Raw genomic sequence first — 17,001 nt, 5'->3', positions numbered from 1 at the left:
AGGCGCACGTCCCCGGAGCGGAGCTCTGTTCAGGGCAGCCACCAGCAGCGGCCAGGTCGCTCCTGCGAGTCAACCCCCACGGGGGTGAGCGCAAGCGGCTGGTTCAGGGGAACCAAACTCCCCCTCCTTAACGCCACGGGTTCTCTTCATCCCCAGCAGAAGCGGTGCCGCCTTTGCCAGGCGGCAGCCGGGGCTCCGCGGCTCCCGGGGAGTCGGCAGCCCCCGGCGAGCTGTCAGAGCCGCCGGCAGCCCGGGCACCCCACGCGAGGCAGGCCGACCCCCGGGGGCCTGCGAGGGGCCGGGCAGCGGCGGAGGGGCCGGGCGCGCGGGCGCCGCTAGGCGGCACTGCGGCCGCGCGCGTCCCGCCGCCGCGCCGGGCCCGGCCGCGTATCGCTCCGCCGGCGGCCGCCGCAGCGGGCGGTTGGTTACTGGGGACGCGGGCTGCGTTCCGCGCGGTTGGGTTATGAGGCGTTGGCGGCTGTGGGGAGCTGTGAAAACCTGTTAAAAAAAATATGTCTATTGGGGAAAAAAAAAAAAAAAAATCAAGTTTTTCGGTGCGGAGGAAGGGCTTCGCGGGAGGATGGCATCCTTGTCACTGATGGCGTGGGGAAGTGAATCCCTGATGACCCCCGTCCCATTCCCCTGGGACCCGGCACTGTGGGGTGCTGCCAGGCTCGCAGGGGCAGCAGGCGCCTCTGAGGGGTCATGGAATCAGAGAATGGTTTGGGTTGTAAGGGACCTTAAAGACCATCTAGTTCCAACCCCCTGCCACGGGCAGGGTCACCTTCCACTGAACCAGGTTGCTCAAAGCCCCGTCCAACCTGGCCTTGGACCCTTCCAGAAATGAGGCATCCACTACTTCTGGGGGTAACCTGTTCCAGTGCCTCACCGCCCTCACAGTAATGAGTTTCTTCCTAATATCTATATCTACCCTCTTTCAATTTAAAACCATTACCCTTCCTCCTATCACTACACTCCCTGATAAAGAGTCCCTCCCCACCTTCCCTGTAGCCCCTTTAATTACTAGAAGGCCACTCTAAGTTCTCCCCAGAGCCTTCTCCAGGCTGAACAACCCCAACTCTGTCAGCCTGGCCTCCCAGGGGAGCTGCTCCAGTTCCTTGATCATCTTCTTGGCCTCCTCTGGATCCACTTGAGCAGGTCCATGTCCTTCTTATGTTGAGGGCCCCTGAGCTGGACACAGCACTGCAGGTGGGGTCTCCTGAGTGGAGTGAGAGAATCACCTCCCTCAACCTGCTGGTCATGCGTCTCGATGTAGCCCAGGATATGGTTGGTTTTCCAGGCTGCGAGCACACGTTGCCAGGCCATGTCGAGCTTTTTGTCAACCAACACTCTCAAGTCCTTCTCCACTGGGCTGCTCTCAATCTATTCATCATCCAGCCTATATTTGTGCTTTGGATTGCCCTGACCCATGTGCAGGACCTTGCACTTGACCTTGTTGAAATTCATGAGGTTTTGCACAGGCCCACCACTCAAGCCAGTCAAGGTCCCTCTGGATGGCATCCCTTCCCTCCAGTGTGTCGACTGCACCGCACAGCTTGGTGCCATCAGCAAACTTGCTGAGGGTGCCCACTGCCCATGTTGCCAAGATGTTAAACAGCACTAGACCCAATAACCCCGAGGAACACCACTCATCACTGCTCTCCACTTGGATATCGAGCCATTGACCACAACTCTTTCGAGTGCGACCATCCAGCCAATTTGTTGTCCACCAACTGGTCCATCAAATCCATGTCTCTCCAATTTAGAGACAAGGATGTCATGCAGGACAGTGTCAAATGCTTTGGACAAGTCCAGGTAGATGATGCTCTCCCACCAACACTGTAACTCTGTTATAGAAGGCCACCAAATTTGTTAGGCATGATTTGCTCTTAGTGAAGCCATGTTCGCTGTTAGCAATCACCTACTTATTTTCCACGTGCCTTAGCACAGTTCCTAGGAGGATCTGCTCCATGATCTTTCTGGGGACAGAGGTGAGACTCATTGGCCTGTAGTCCCTGGGTATTCCTTTTTTCCCTTTTTAAAAATGAGAGTCGCATTTCTCCTTTTCCAGTCAGTGGAAACTTCACTGGACTGCCACGACTTCTCAAATATGATGGATACTGGTTTAGCCACTCGGGGCCTGTGGATGCATCTCATCAGGTCCCATGGACTTGTGCACCTTCAGGTTCCTTATATGGTCTCAAACCTGATTTTCTCCTACAGTGGGCAGTTCTTTATTCTCCCAGTCCTCCTACCTTTGCTTGTCTTGGGTGGTGTGGCTGGAGCCCCTGCTAGTGAAGACTGAGGTGAAAGAGTACTTCAGCTTTCTCCATGTCCCAAGTAACCAAGTCTCTTCTTCCAGAGAGGGCTCACATTTTCCCTAGTCTTCCTTTTATCACTGATGTATCTATACAAGCTCTTCTTGTTGGCCTTGATGTCCCTTGCCAGATTTAATTCTATCAGGGCTCTGGACTTCCTAACCTGATCCCTGGCTGCTTGGACAGTTTCTCTGTATTCTTCCCAGGCTACCTGTGCTTGCTTCCACCCTCTGTAGGTTTCCTTTTTATGTTTCAGTTTGTCCAGGAGCTCCTTGTTCATCCATGCAAGCTTCCCGGCATTCTTACCTGACTTCTTGTCGGGATACATCACTCCTGAGCTTGGAGGAGGTGATCCTTGAATATTAACCAGTTTTCTAGGGCCCCTCTTCTCTCCAGGGCTTTATCCCATGGTACTCTGCCAAGCAGGTTCCTGAAGAGGATGAAATCTGCTCTCCTGAAGTCCAGGGTGGTGAGCTTTCTCTGCACTCTCCTCTCTGCCCTAAGGATCTTGAACTCCACCATTTCATGGTCACTGCAGCCAAGGCTGCCCTTGAGTTTCACATTCCCCACCAGCTTCTCCTTGTTGGTGAGAACAAGGTCCAGCAGAGCACCTCTCCTCATTGGCTTCTCTGTCACTTGGAGAAGGAATTTATCATCAACACATTCCAGCAACCTCCTGGATTGCTTATGCCCTTCTGTGTTGTTCCTCCAACAGATACTGGGGTGGTTGAAGTACCCCATGAGGACCAGGGCTTGTGAATGTGAGGCTGCTCCTATCTGTCTATAAAGGCCTCAGCTGCTCAGTCCTCCTGGCCAGGTGGCTTGCAGCAGACCCCCACTATAATATCTGCTGTCTTTGCCTTCCTTTTAATCCTGACCCATAAGCTCTTGGTCTCCTCCTCATCCATCCCCAGGCAGAGCTCCACGCACTCCAGCTGGTCACTGCCATAGAGGGCAATCCCTGCTCCTTGTCTCCCCTGCCTGTCCTTCCTAAAGAGCCTGTACTCTTCCATTCCAACCCTCCAGTCACAGGAGCCATCCCACCATGTCTCCGTGATGCCAGTAAGATCATAGCCTTGCTGGTGTGCGCACGTCTCTAGCTCCTCTTGTTTGTTCCCCATGCTACGTGCGTTTGCATAGAGGCATTAAGTTTGGCCCCCGATGAAGCTGACTTACTGGCTGGAATTCCTTTGTGCTGCTCCTCAGGTGCTCTCCAGCTGACTTGTGGCCTCTCTCCAGGCTCTGGGCATCTATTGCTGGCACTGGCATCAAACTGGTAGGAGTAGGATGGATTGAGGTTCCCCTCCCCCAGCAACCTTCGTTTAAAGCCCTCTTCACCAGCTTGGCAAGCCTGTGACTGAAGATGCTCTTCCCCTTCTCTGACAGATGGACCCCAGCAGCCCCCAGCAGACCAGGTTTCTCAAAGCGAGTCCCATGGTCTAAATAGCCAAATCCCTGGCTGTGGCACCAGTTCTGTAACCAACTGTTGATTTGCCAGATTCGACTGGCCCTTTCAAACTGCTTCCCTTTAACTGGGAGGATGGATGAAAAAACCTAAACACGCTCCAGAGTCCCTTACCGCCTCTCCCAGGGCTCTGTAATCCTTCCTGATACTCCTCAGACTGCTCCTGGCTGTATCATTGGTGCCCACATGGAACAACAGCTGTGGACAATAGCCAGTGGACTGTACGAGCCTCACGACATCTCTTGGTGACATCCCTGAGACAAGCCCTTGTTAAGCAGCATGCCTCTAGAGTGTGTGTCAGGTTGGCAGATGGTGCCTCCTCACCCCTCAGAAGAGCATCGCCTACTGCTGTCACCCGTCGCATTTTCTCAGTTGCACTGGTTGTTACACAGGAGCAGACCAGGCTGCCTTGCTTCGCTCCAGCATCTCTCCTGATGTGACAGGTCTTTCCTCTTCACTCTGCAGAGTGGTGAAGCAGTTCTGCAAGGGCATCTTAGGCTTTGGGGAAAGTCTCTTCCTCCTGCAGGTCCTTGTTGTTGCAAACTTCCATTCTTCTGCATTACTGACCCCCACTCCTGACTCCCAAGGGCCTCCTCTTGGAGCATTGTAAGAACACTTTAATATGTCCCACACTAAGACTGTACTGATCAAATATGAAAATCTCTGGAGGGTAAGTAAAGATTTCCACAAAAATGAGAGAATGTCAGGTGGCACACAGGAGAAGGGCTGGCTTGTGGGCAGCCAGGAGAAAGCTGCTGTCATGTAGAACCACAGAAGTGCAAGGACGCTGCAGAGACAAAGAGCAGCAGAAAAATGGATAATAACTACTTCAGAAGAATGCAGCTCTATTATTATAGGAATAAAGTGACTTTCATAATGTATTAGTTGCTATATAGGAACAGTAGAAATGCCATCAGTGATGTAGGCAAGTGAGAAGCTTCAACCAACATACCTGTGCTTTAGTCAAGAAACACTTCAAGGGGATTTGTTGAAACTCCCTCTCAGTTTTGACTCAAGGTTGCCTGGGATTTTTGCCTATGCACAGTATAAACCATGAGATGAACAAAGGTTGGCAGTGGACGTCTTTTAGGAATTTCAATACATACCCCAGCAAGTGGTGTCACTGCGGTGGAGGAAAGAATAGGTGCCTCAAAAGGCTCTAAACAACAGCCACCGATACCAGACATCTTAACATCAGAAAATGTGTATTGTTATCATCCCAGAACTTTCCAAGAGCTGACAGAAGAGTGCTTTGAGTCACTAAAACTCACTTTCAGAAGAAGTGGAAGTCCAGGGGATCTCTAGGGGGCAGGGAAGAAGTTCACCTTGAAACAGTATTTTGCAAGGTATACGGAACAACCTGGGCAATTCAGGCTGTGAACTTCCATCCAGCCTGTAGCCTGACATTGTCTGGATTCTTCTGGATATGGGCCTGATGGAAGTCCACAGCCTGAAATGCATGCTGCCCAAAATGACTGTGTTAATAAATACCAAAGTAAAAGGAAGTATGTTATTTATGCCAATTTACGTGGATTTACAGAAAGTAGATTTTGCTGAGATAATCTGGTACTTTTTCAGACAAGTAAGACCTTAATTCATAACTACATTTTTTTTCATATAAAACTACTATAAAGCACAAGGCTTTAGTTTTGCACGGTTCTTTGATCGAGAGGTTATAGCAAATTAATATACCAGATAGTTCAAAATCCAGTGGTTAACTCAATTGTTAGACTTGATGCTAAACAATCATTGTTCGGTATCATTCATTGTTCAGGGGTGTTAACTGGGGGAGCTCCAGCTGGATCCTCTCCTGGCTACTTTCCGTTTCAATCTGTGACACATAAGAAAACATAAACTCATCATATTGCAACAGACCGGAGGAACAGAAAAGAAAATAGGTCACTGATGTAATCAGGTGGTAAACAGAAAGCAAGCATATATTACTTCATTACAGGTAAACATGGAGCTATATATCTCAGAACAGAGAATGAAGGCCACAGTAGTAAGATGCGAAACTATGCTTTGAAGCGGTTGCTCTGGAAAAGGCTCAGAAGAATGGCACAGCAGCTGAACAGCAACTCCCGCTGAAAGGAAACCTAAAAAGCTAATCTTCAAATATACTGGCAGGGGAGTCATAAATTGGGCTAATGCCATTATGTTGAAATGTTGGGTCTAGTTCTCCTAGGCTTGGGTCAGGGAGGATGTTGCCACATTAGTGGTGGGAGAGGTCAGTGTCATTTTGCTATGTTAGACCCAGAGCACATGAAAAGGAGCTCCTAATGCTCCAGGGACTTCACTTACAGACAAGAAAATGGTGTAACATAGTGATCAAAATGATAACCTTGGTGAAAGCAGAGCTTTTTTAAATCTGAAAGAAAGATTTCTGATAGTTTAGGTATGACTTTCCGGGAACTGAAACCATTCAATATAACTGAATTTTTCTCATAGATGGAAATAAGTACCTTTGAGGTCAAGGTTTGCATGCTTCTCCCCTGTGACTGGGGATGAAATTATGTTCCCTGCATAGTTATCTTAAACGGGAAAACCTCATACATTTCTGAGGATAAATGCAATACCATTTCTTTTACTGGACATCTGAAAATACCAGACTAAATGACCTGATGGAATTTCCCCCATCCAGGAGAATGTACTTCATCCCTCTGGCATTTCTTGGAACGCAGGTGCAGAAAGAAAGGGTTGAGCATATAACGGAGTTATGCAATCAGCTGGTTATATTATCTTCCGTTAATTCAGAGTTCTTGCTCAGTTTGCTACAGAGGCTCAATTCAGGCATCTTGGAAACACAATCTGAGAAGAACAAGAATTCATGCTTTCTCCAGTGGTTTCTTCAACCTCAAGCATCCCTCCTTCCACCCTCATATTTTGCTGTTTCACTGCTTTCCCGCAGAGCAGCTAACATCAACACTTGCATGTGTCCCTGTGTGTGGGTTTGTGTGTATACAAGCTACCTGCATCTTAACACATCACCATCATATTATTTTTTTTCATGTTAGCTACATCAGCACAGCCTGCATTATTGGGAATTTAAAAGTACCTAAAAACGTCCATTCTTTTTTACTGAGCCAGTACGCAGTTGCTTACTGATGACAGAAAAAAGGGACCACTGGAGAGCACCTGCTCCAGCCCCCTGCTCAGAATGGGGCCAAGTTTGCACATGCTGCTCAGGTCTTGTCCAGTCAAGTTGTAAATATGCCCAAGGATGGAGATTCCTAAGTCTCTCTAGGCAACCAGTGCTTGAAAGGCTTTTTTTTCCTAATACTGTGGTGGAATTTCCCTTCTTGTTCCCCAATAGGCAAGTGTCAACTGGTGTTTACAGGAGAAGGTAGTATGCTTGATGGCGATGCAATGAAGGACAAACTTCTTTGCAGGGAGGTGGCATTTACATTCTTCAGCATGCTCTCGGTCTAACTGGTTGCTCAGCAACTCGTCTCCAGTGAAACCAGATAAGATTTGAGTAGCAACATTGTTCTCCCAGTCAGCGGGCAGTTAAACAACCAGGTAGTTGACCAAAATGTTTGATGAAGCCAAAGTAGACTCTGTTTTGACCAATATTTTAATGATCATTGTGTTTACCTGTCTCCATTTCATGTCCATCTTCTCACGCCAGTTTTAGTAATTTCTGGTTCCCTCTCTAGTAGCATCTCCTGAAGGATTTTAGAAACTATTCCTGATATCTGTCTGCTTTCAACTCTGACTTGCTGATAGGATTGGATTCCTTCCTCAAGTCTTCCACTCACAACTGATATGCTTTTCCTCCTACCCTCAACTTCATTTGGAATTGAAAAGTTCAAAGTCTTGTGATTTTCAAATTTACTTTTACGTAATATTCAAGTTTCTGGTGCTAACCATCACAGCAGATGTAGACAGGACCCAAGCATCAAGAGTATAGATGTCTGGTAACAACAAAAGTTGCCCACAGCTGGAGCCACACAGCATGTTTGGTACTTTAAGAAAAGTGTTATTCTCAGGCAGTCTCTTGAAGAGGTTCCTGCTGAGCCAGATGGCAGTATGCCTTATTTTAATTTTGGGGTGCCAAAACCTAAGGAGGAATCCTCTGACTTTCAACTACAAAATGTTGCATAAAATTGAATTTACCTATAAGGAAAATCCTTACTCAAGAGCTCAAGGAAAACAAAACAATAAAATAAAAAGAAATCAAAGGAGGGCAGAGATACCATACATATAGGATTACTGATCTGAAAACACTGCTGCTCTGGAAGCAGAAGTCCAGTTTATGTGGTCTAGTATTTTATGTCAAGTTCATAGATTGCTAAGTGTCATGAGTGAACATAGTAAGAGACTTAGCTGGCTTTTTGTTACTTCAGGTGAACAAAAACTCTTGTAAAGAAGCTAGAAAACCCAGAGGGATTGATTTTGCATAACCTGGGCCTACCCTTTCTCTGAAGCTGCTGGAACATGGACCATCCTATACGGTAACACATAATAATGGAAATTAATAGAGATTAATCATTTTTATGTTAAAAAATAACCCACAGCATTAATTAGTCCAGTTTTTGTAGCTCTCGGGATTTTCTTTCCCTTTTTGGCTGACTGGACAGCATCTGGTTTTGAAACTGTTTCAAACGAGCAGTGCAAGCAGACAGGTTATACCTATATGGTACCTAAGTACCGTATGCTTGAGAAATGGTAATATAGTGAAAGACAAAAAATGATACTAATCTTGACAAAACAACCAACTTCCTGACACACACATGAATATAACTCATTATTAAAACCAGTAGGAGAGAGTAACCTAAATGAATCTCCCAGGAAGGTTACACACAAAGAAAATGGAGTAGTTAGACAAAAGTATTTGTAATTAATACATTACAACTCATATACAAATTTATTTTTGCAAGGAGGTTTGTAGGCCGATAGGTACTGCAGCCTTTAACTCGTTGTTTTTTTTTTTTTTATTTTCTTTGAGAAAATGGAGAAACAGCTGGGAGATGAGTAGCTATAATATTCTGTGTCTGCACACCTGCGGCATGCAGGTTAAGACAGCTCAATGCCAAGATCCTAGAAGCTGCCCAAGAGAGGCGTGGCAGCTATCAGACATATTTCTGAATCTCTGTGGGAAACCTTCAGTGTAGAAAAGCCAGCTGGCAGGAAACACCCCACAGCACACACCTACTTTTCTTTCTATGCTTAGAGAGAACTAAGCCAAACCATCTCTGCATTCAGATACCTTCATGAATTCTTTTGGAGAAGATGGGGAATTTATAAATATGAGAGTAGATAGCTCTGTAGGCTCAGAGATTTGCCTCCGCAAGGCTAAGAGATCTGCTGTTGACAGCTCTTGAGCCTGTTAAAATATGGAGAATGCTGGACTAACTTCATTTATCAGCTAAGCTTTTCATTAGGATAAAGTCTGGTCTACCATCATGTGTGTGGATCCGGTAAGAAAACTGTGAGGGGAGTGACTGTTAGTTCTGGCAGCTACACAAGCCTCGGGAATTTACTTTAAGCTGCTATAAGTAGGAATTTTGTCTGTGTAAAGGGAACAGTGACAAAACCAAGAAAGGTTAGGGCTTGTGCAGTCTTATTCACCTCACCTCAAAATTATTTTCCATTTGTAAAAACCCCAAAAGCTCAAGCACATCTATGACTTTCTGGCAAAAACAAAACAAAATCACAAACCAAGCTGAAAGTTTGATACCCTAGATAGATAAACCTCCATAGATTCCAGGTAGTGAAAAAATGTAAAGCGATTTTTAAAACACTAAAAATGCCTTGCACTAAAAACATTACACTAAGGCCATGGGTATGGTAATTGTGAGATGTTTGTTTTTCACCTTTAAAATGCCCAGTTTCCATGGCTTGACTCCAGTATGGATTCAGGAACATTTTCTCTGCTATTGTTAACATTCTTGTTAGTTCATAAGCAGCACCTCTTATGAAAAGCACATAACTATTTAATAAAAAGGCAGCAAAAATAAAGTAGCACATGAACTCCCTGCCATTCTCCAGCTGCGGTCTGAATAAACATCCCAGCAAATATCAGCCAGCACTGCCATATTAACTTTGATGAGATTCACTGCTCTTACTGCTAACAGCTACAGGAAACACTGCACATTTTTATTTTAAATAACTTTTACCATTGAGCTTCACTCATCAAACCATGTCAGTGCCACAAAAAAAACCACCTTTGCAAGATCGATATTTAATTGCTTACATGAAACTGCCGCTTGTCCTTTTCCTGTGTATGACTAACAAACCAGGGGACTTAAAATGCCTGTGAGCAGTTCTGTTGTGCATGTCAAATGGGGAACAGCAGGGGGAATTTTTTTACACCCCTGTGGTAAGTGATTGGGTGATCACAAGGAGAGGGACTGCATTCACCCAGTATTGGTGGTGTATAGTTGTGCAGTCTAATCTAGATCTCTAAACTCCTTCAAAAGTCAGTGAGGAGAACGAGGGGAGAGGGGTTGCTTTTTGAGGGTGTTCATTTAAGAATGGGATGAAACTGCCTGCTGGAGCTGCCGAGTTATTTTCACTGTAAATAAATAAAGACAGATTAGAACTCAAGTTTTAGTCAGCTTAAAGTTAGGCAAGACTATCTCCTCTGTAAGTAAGCCCTACTTAAAAGGACTGTTTCACTCTAGGCTATAAAATAATTTGATTAGATTATATGTTTGTCAATGGAGACATGTCATTTAGGGGTAATGGATCTAAGTTTCAGTGGTGTCTCTGAGGAGGCAAACCAGGGGACAGTGAAAGAGACAGAATATAGCTTAGTATTTTATAGACTAGACAGAATTATGTGTACTTTTCCATTTTGTTGAGGTTGTTTTTCATACGGTCTTGCACTTTAAAAACATTTAAACAGAAGGTAGTATTCCTTTTTTATTACACACAATTACCTAAGTAGCCATGGCAAAATTATTTTTTTTTTTAAATAATATCTCCTGATGAAGAAAAGACTAACCCATATCTAGATACTCCTGGGGGGAAAAAAGTCCTCAGATCTACGGACCTTATGAGTGTCCTACCCATGCTTTCAAAGATACATGGAAATTCTTTATAATCTAGTCAAAGTGAACAAATCCAACTACAGTCAGAAAACTCTTCTTGAATCATTTAAAGTGATCATTTTCCCTGCTTTTAATTTTCCTTTTAAAAATGATGGAGTATTGATAACATTTTGCTGTATAGTAAAAAATCCGAATGTACCCTCCCATTGAAAGAGATCAAAATGGATTGCTCTAATTCCATGGTGTACAAAAACCAGGCTCAGTCATAAAACCTGAACTCACACTGTATGATTCATTTCAATCAGCCACAGTCTAAAGTAATGCACAGATTAGTTACTAAAAAGGATTATACTGAAAGATCAGTGAATTCCAAAAATCAATTATGAAATCAAAATTCATACAAGGAAAAAACATGAAAACTATGTAGAGGCTCATCTTTGACAAATGCTACCTTACAGAGTTTTAATTAACACAGAACTTACTTCTTCACAGTAGTACTGGTAGTACTAAAAAGGGGTAGTCCTTTTGCACTGCCTTATCTGAAACAAAATTAAATTTCACAAATTATTTAGAAAATTATCAGGAGAAACACTGTTACAGACTCTCTCATGCAGCACAGTTATACGGGTGCCAAAACTTCTTTCTGTTCAAAGAATACCTTTGGTTTAGGCAGGGTAATGCATCTTCCCTCTTGCTGGCATACAGCCTGCTGCTACGGGCATACTTGCTAGCACAGGGAGTGGCATCCGACTGTCTTGCATGATAGACGGAGCACAGTTGCCAACCTGTAAATCAAATGACATTGCAATATCAAGTATTTTATTGAAAGTTCTAAAAAAATTGAGAAGCTGGCTATAGCTTCTACAGTCAGGGTAACTGAGATTTTAGTGATTAGCCCCAGGGCTTTTATACAACCATCGATTTCTTTTTGTGAAATGATTATCTTGTAACAGTGGTCATTCTGCAAAATCCAATCAAAAGCAAGAAGGAATAGAAAGTATATGTGTGCCACTGACTATGTGCTACTGCTGAACTTCCTGGAAAGCCTGCTGATTAGTTGCTCAATTTCTATAGAAGGAGTAATGGAAAGATAAAGCAAATATGTTCTTATTAGTTGTAAGAAACACTCTGTCTCCATCTTATTTGTAGGAGGTGTGCTAAATTTTAATGCTAAAAATACTGATGCCAAAATACATACTTTAATAGAATAGAGATGAGAAAGCTTAGATATGATGACATTGGAATTACAGCTGTGTCTGAGCATCAGGAGATCTGAATTCAGTTCCTAGCTCTGCCCTTAGAGTGTCTGCATTAAAAACATTTAATTTTAGGTACTTCAGCTCCCCACCTCCAGCACTGTTTCCTGTTTCATCCTATCCACCTGCTTCATCCATTTAGAATAAATGTGTTTTAGGGAATAGCTCTAAGTATTGGGATAGTACTTGTTTCATAGATGTCTTGATGTTAAACTGACGCAATACAACTTCACAGTATCACAACTAGGGGAAGAATAATTGACATCACAATCATAAAGTGATAAAGGTATAATGAATCATAAAAGACTGTTGGTGATTCATGCAGAAACATGAAAGTTACTTAGAAGGCTCATACCAGAATTACCCACCAAAATGGTGGGATTCGCTTCAGCCGCAACAAAGGAAGCCAAAGCAAGGTTTGCAATCAGCTTTTAACAATGGCAAAAACAGATCTGTGGAACTCAGACACTTCATTCAGGCAGAGCTTAATATCAAAGGTTTGGTAGGCTGGATCAAATAAATCATTCATACTAATGTTTCTAGGATGGCAATTACTGGTTTTAGTACGTATGAAATTGATAGTTCACAAATGGCAAGAAATTAAAGCAGACAAGAAATTAAAGCAGAGAGTTCACTTGTGTGACTGTTTATTTATTTATGTTTTTTGAAGCCTAATTTCTGAGGTTGGATATATCAATTTATCAGTGAATATTTAAATGTTAACAGGCATGACAAATATAAATACAAGCTCTAGTTCAGAGAATGATCCAAGATGAACTGATGACCTTTACTTTCAGGAAACAACAAAAAAAAAAAGGTTGAAATCTGTTGAGAAGTTTGCCTTCATGGCTAGGAAAGGGGGAACTATGAATTCCTGCTATCCAGTATATAGAACACTATATCCCAAAGGATTTTATTTCTATTGCTTTCAAAACCAGAAAATATAAAGATAGTGAGGAGATACTTAAAGGCAGGTGGAAATGCAATCCATTATGAAGGGTCAGGACTGAAGGATACCTATCAACCTCTGTAGTTCCACTGGGGGCCCATCAATCTTTGCGCAAACTGTACTGTCATATTACGCTCTTCCACAGTCCTTTATAACAGAAGATAATATAGGTGATGGTATCTTGCTTTGTGAATATGAAAATGGCCAAAACCCAACCCAGAAATTACAATTTTCTTCTACGTTACATAGTCAGGGATCAGAAAATGCTGCTTGCTAAACCAGGTGTCTCTTTGATGCTACCTCTTTACCTCAGTATTAATTGACCTTGTCTCCCAAAGCAAGCCTCTAATTGCTGTGTGACTGCATGTCTGCTGTCAATAATGCCTAATGATTGACTTCAGTTTCTCACCACTTGTAGTTGCACTTCCCTCAAACCTTCTTTTGTTCTTGATGCCTGTATGTTTCCCAAACTGTGTGGTCTTTCCTTTATCTCACTTCAGCAGCTGCTTTGGCATTCTGCGTCTTCTGTTTCAGATTCAAGTGGCTCTACACATTTGTGTTGTGAATATCATGGCTTCAAACCCCGAAAGACTTTTATGTCCCAAAACGTTCTTGTTACAGATTTTATCCTGCCATCTGATGTGCAATATGGCCCACAGATGGTACAGATAAAACCACCCTACAAGCTGTAAATGTTGATAGTCAAAATAGAAAGTTAGAAAAAAACATATAATGAATGTTTCTTCCTTTTTAAAAAAGCAAAACAAAACTAAATCCAAATAAGAAATAATTCTCACTCATTCAGTAGATACCTCTAAATAAAATTAAACAGTTTGAAATGTCAAGGGAAATCTAGACTGCAATTACTGAGATCAATTTAGATATAATTAAGTAATCAAGGTTACAATGATCATATGCTATAGTAGGTATTCTACAGGTGCCTTGATATGCTTTCAAATCTCTCAAGAACTTTTAACAGTAATAATAAAGTCATTATCTAAATCTGCCCAGGGTCACATGGCAACATTATCTTAGGGGACTGACACTCATACTGCTTAATTCCATTATATTTTGCAGACTATCAACATCACAGTTGACATACACAGCATACTAGTGGACATATTAGATGTGAAGCATAAATTCTTTTGCAGCTATCTACTTCCAAGTTTCCAGAGAAATTAAGTGTACAACTTAGAACAGGCAAAGTGGCAATGCTTCCTGCTTTTTAATGGAAAGTCTGATTATCTGTGGTAGTGAGAACAAGTCATCAGGATGCTGGAACTTATTATTTTAACTAGCAAATACAAAAGAAAAGGATGTGAGAAAAGTATCAGACATCATCTTCTTCTCAATGTCACACAGCAGCAAGTTTCTAAGAAAACAAACGACACTACCACTTTTTTTTTTTTTTTTTTTTTTTGTCACTATCACTTTTTTTCTCAGCTGCTGAGCCAGAAAGATAGGACACTGCATAAGATTGAGCCCTATGGTCCTGAGAGAAGAAAATGGCTTTTTGAAAAGCAAAAAGTGAGAGAGAGGAAATGGTTCATATGATAGCTTAATCAATCAAAGTGAAAAGGAAGAAAATGCAGTCATTTTTCTCCAGTTCACCCTACTGTATTTCTAGGATCCTTCCTATGCTCCTAATTCTGACCCTCCATCTTTACACACGCTTTCCAAAACGGCTGCTTCCCCACACAGACTTGGGCTCCATTTAGTCGTAGATGTTCCAGATCCTTCTGTTTCCGTCCCCTCCAATGCACTCAGATCCCCTCCTCTCTACCTGCCTTGCCTTGAGCTCTGTTCAATTTAATCTCCAACACAAATACGTGCACGGCACTCTCCTCCAGTCCATCTCTAGCATCCTCCTGGCACTCTAAACTCCCGCAGCTTCTACTTTACTGCTCTTGCACTAGCTCCTATTGCTATCTATCCCTGAAACGAAACATGAGGTAACCTTTCCAACTTTAAACTGCCTACAGCCCTGACCGGCCTGCACTCAGTGCCATCTTCTGCCTCTCCGGCCACCGAGCCGCGCTGGATTTCTGACAGGGTTGTGACGCTTCCCAGCTCCCTCCTTGGCTCCCCTCCGTGCCTTTTCCCTCGTCTCTTCCCTCTCACACTGGAAGCCCCCCCAGCTCGCTCGCCCGTTCACCGACCCGCGGCCGCCATGTCCCGGGCCTCACCGCCCTCCGCCTGCCTCCTCCACCAACCCGTGCCCACCCCAGGCGCCCGCTCCCGACCCACCACCTCACCCTCCGGCTCGTCGCTGCCATCCCCCCGGGGCGGGAAGGCCGTTCCTCAGCTGGACACCCCCTCACCTGAGCGCGGCTCCCCCGCAGCCGCCCCCCGCTCCCCCCCTCTCGACCCCTCTCCCGCCCCGCTGTCAGAGCAGGAGGGGCGGCACCTGCGGGTCCGCCCCATTCTCCTCCCCTCGCCTCCCCTCCCCTCCTCCCGCCGGGGAGAGAGAGAGACCGAGACCTAGAGGGAGACGGTGGCACCGAGGGCGGCGGGCGGGACTGCCGAGCGCAGTCGCTCGGTGTGAGGGGAGGGAGGGGGGGGGGAATAAAAAGAAAAAAAAAATTAAAAAAAAAAAATTAAAAAAAAAATTAAAAAAAAAAGTGAGAGAGGGGTGGAAGGAGAGCGCTTCAACTTCTCTCTCTGCCCAGCAAGGTAAGGGAGCCGCGAGGGGCGCGGGGCTTTACTTCACCTTCTCGCCGGTGTGTGGGGAGGGCACCAAGGTAGCGGGTCGGGGCGGCGGCAGCGGCGCCCCGCTCGTTGGGTCGCGCTGGGTGTCAGTCACCCCGCGGAGCGCAGCACCGGCGGCGGCGGGGGGCGGGGGGGGCACTGCGGGCTGCCAGCGGCTGCGGCCGGTGTCAGCGGCGGGCTGCCGCCGTGCCCTGCCCCCCCGGGTGGGCTCTCCAGCTCTTTGTTACCATCGTTTTGGACCGGGGTGGGGGGGTGGGTGTGTGGGAAGTGACCCCGCGCCGGCGGGGCGAGGCGGAGGCGGGAGAGCTCCGGCCGGGCGGCTGCGGGAGCGAAGCCGCCCCTGAGGGCGGGGGGGGCGGGCGGGCGGCAGGCAGCAAAGCCCCGGGGAGCGGCGGCGGGCGGGGTGGGCGCGGTGCGGGGGGGTGCAGGTGGTTCTGCGGGCGGGCGGGCGGGCGGCGAGCTCCCCCGCCCCGCGCTGCCATGCGGGCGGCCGCCGGCAGAGGGCTCGGCTGCTTCGTCCTCCGCGCCCGGCGGAGGCTTCGCCGGAGGGGGAGAACGCCGGCGGTGGGCGGCCGGGGGGTGTGTGTGTGTGTGGGGGGGTGTTCAAGGGGTGGTGGGGCATTTTTGGACATGTGCAGGCTGGTTTTGAGGAGGGGGAGAGAGGGCGCCGGGTCTCCTTCCCGGGGGCGGGCTGTCCCTGCGGTGTCCGCTGGAGACGCGGCAGCCCGGCGGGCAGTAAACGGTGGCGCTGGCGGGCACCGGGAGCGGGCTGCCGGCCGCGGGCCCCGGCACAGGCGGCCGTTTCGGTGATTCCCCTCACCGCGGCGGCGGCCGGGCGGCACGGCTGGGTTGCTGTTGGGAAGTCAAGGTAGAGGAGGAGGGTGGCGGGGGTGGGGAGCGGAAAAAAAAAGCGGCCCCGGCGGAGCTAGCGCCGGCTGTCCGAGGCGGCTGACAGCCGGGGGGGGGGGCGCCCCCCGCCGCCTTGGGAAGCGGTGAGGGACCGCCGGGACTCGGCCCTTCCCGCGGCTTGTCGGAGATCTCCCCGAAGGATGGAAAACTTTGTTTAAACCGTGGGATTTCGGCCCACCCCTCTGGGGGATTGCTGTGAGGATTGCTGCTTGTTTAGGCCCGGCGCCTGCAAATATCTGTCCATATTCTGAAATGTAAGAATTATCAATGGTCAGATGTGTTTGAAGCGTAGGAGACCTTTTAAGTTACCTGGGGGAAAAATATTTCCCACGTCTGTTGCTTGTCAGTATGTTTGCTTTAAATACCCTGAAGATACAACCTTTCCTGCGTTTTTCCATGT

At 46.3% G+C, this 17,001-nt stretch overlaps 1 protein-coding gene and 1 long non-coding RNA gene across 7 annotated transcripts in view; one reads left to right on the top strand and one right to left on the bottom strand.

Moving 5' to 3' along the window:
• Window positions 1–4,971: 4,971 nt before the first annotated feature.
• LOC116960402 lies at window positions 4,972–15,312 on the bottom strand. Its single transcript, XR_004406365.2, has 4 exons — window positions 15,239–15,312; window positions 11,437–11,563; window positions 11,261–11,317; window positions 4,972–5,614 (listed from the first exon to the last, which is right to left on the bottom strand). It is a non-coding gene; the product is annotated as an uncharacterized LOC116960402 (long non-coding RNA).
• Window positions 15,313–15,534: 222 nt separating this feature from the next.
• The window catches only part of GREB1L (GREB1 like retinoic acid receptor coactivator), a 144,329-nt gene continuing 142,862 nt past the window's right edge, over window positions 15,535–17,001 (top strand). For all 6 annotated transcript variants that reach the window (XM_042798257.1, XM_042798254.1, XM_042798258.1 and 3 more), the window contains exon 1: window positions 15,535–15,656. The gene's annotated coding sequence lies outside the window, so the exon portion shown is untranslated. The remainder of the gene's footprint in view (window positions 15,657–17,001) is intronic.

The sequence above is a fragment of the Tyto alba genome, unplaced genomic scaffold, assembly GCF_018691265.1.
Source record: "Tyto alba isolate M040663 unplaced genomic scaffold, T.alba_DEE_v4.0 Super-Scaffold_27, whole genome shotgun sequence".
NCBI classification, from domain to species: domain Eukaryota; kingdom Metazoa; phylum Chordata; class Aves; order Strigiformes; family Tytonidae; genus Tyto; species Tyto alba.
The sequence above is the reverse complement of the archived record's forward strand: the minus strand, read 5'-3'. Positions and strand labels throughout refer to the sequence as shown.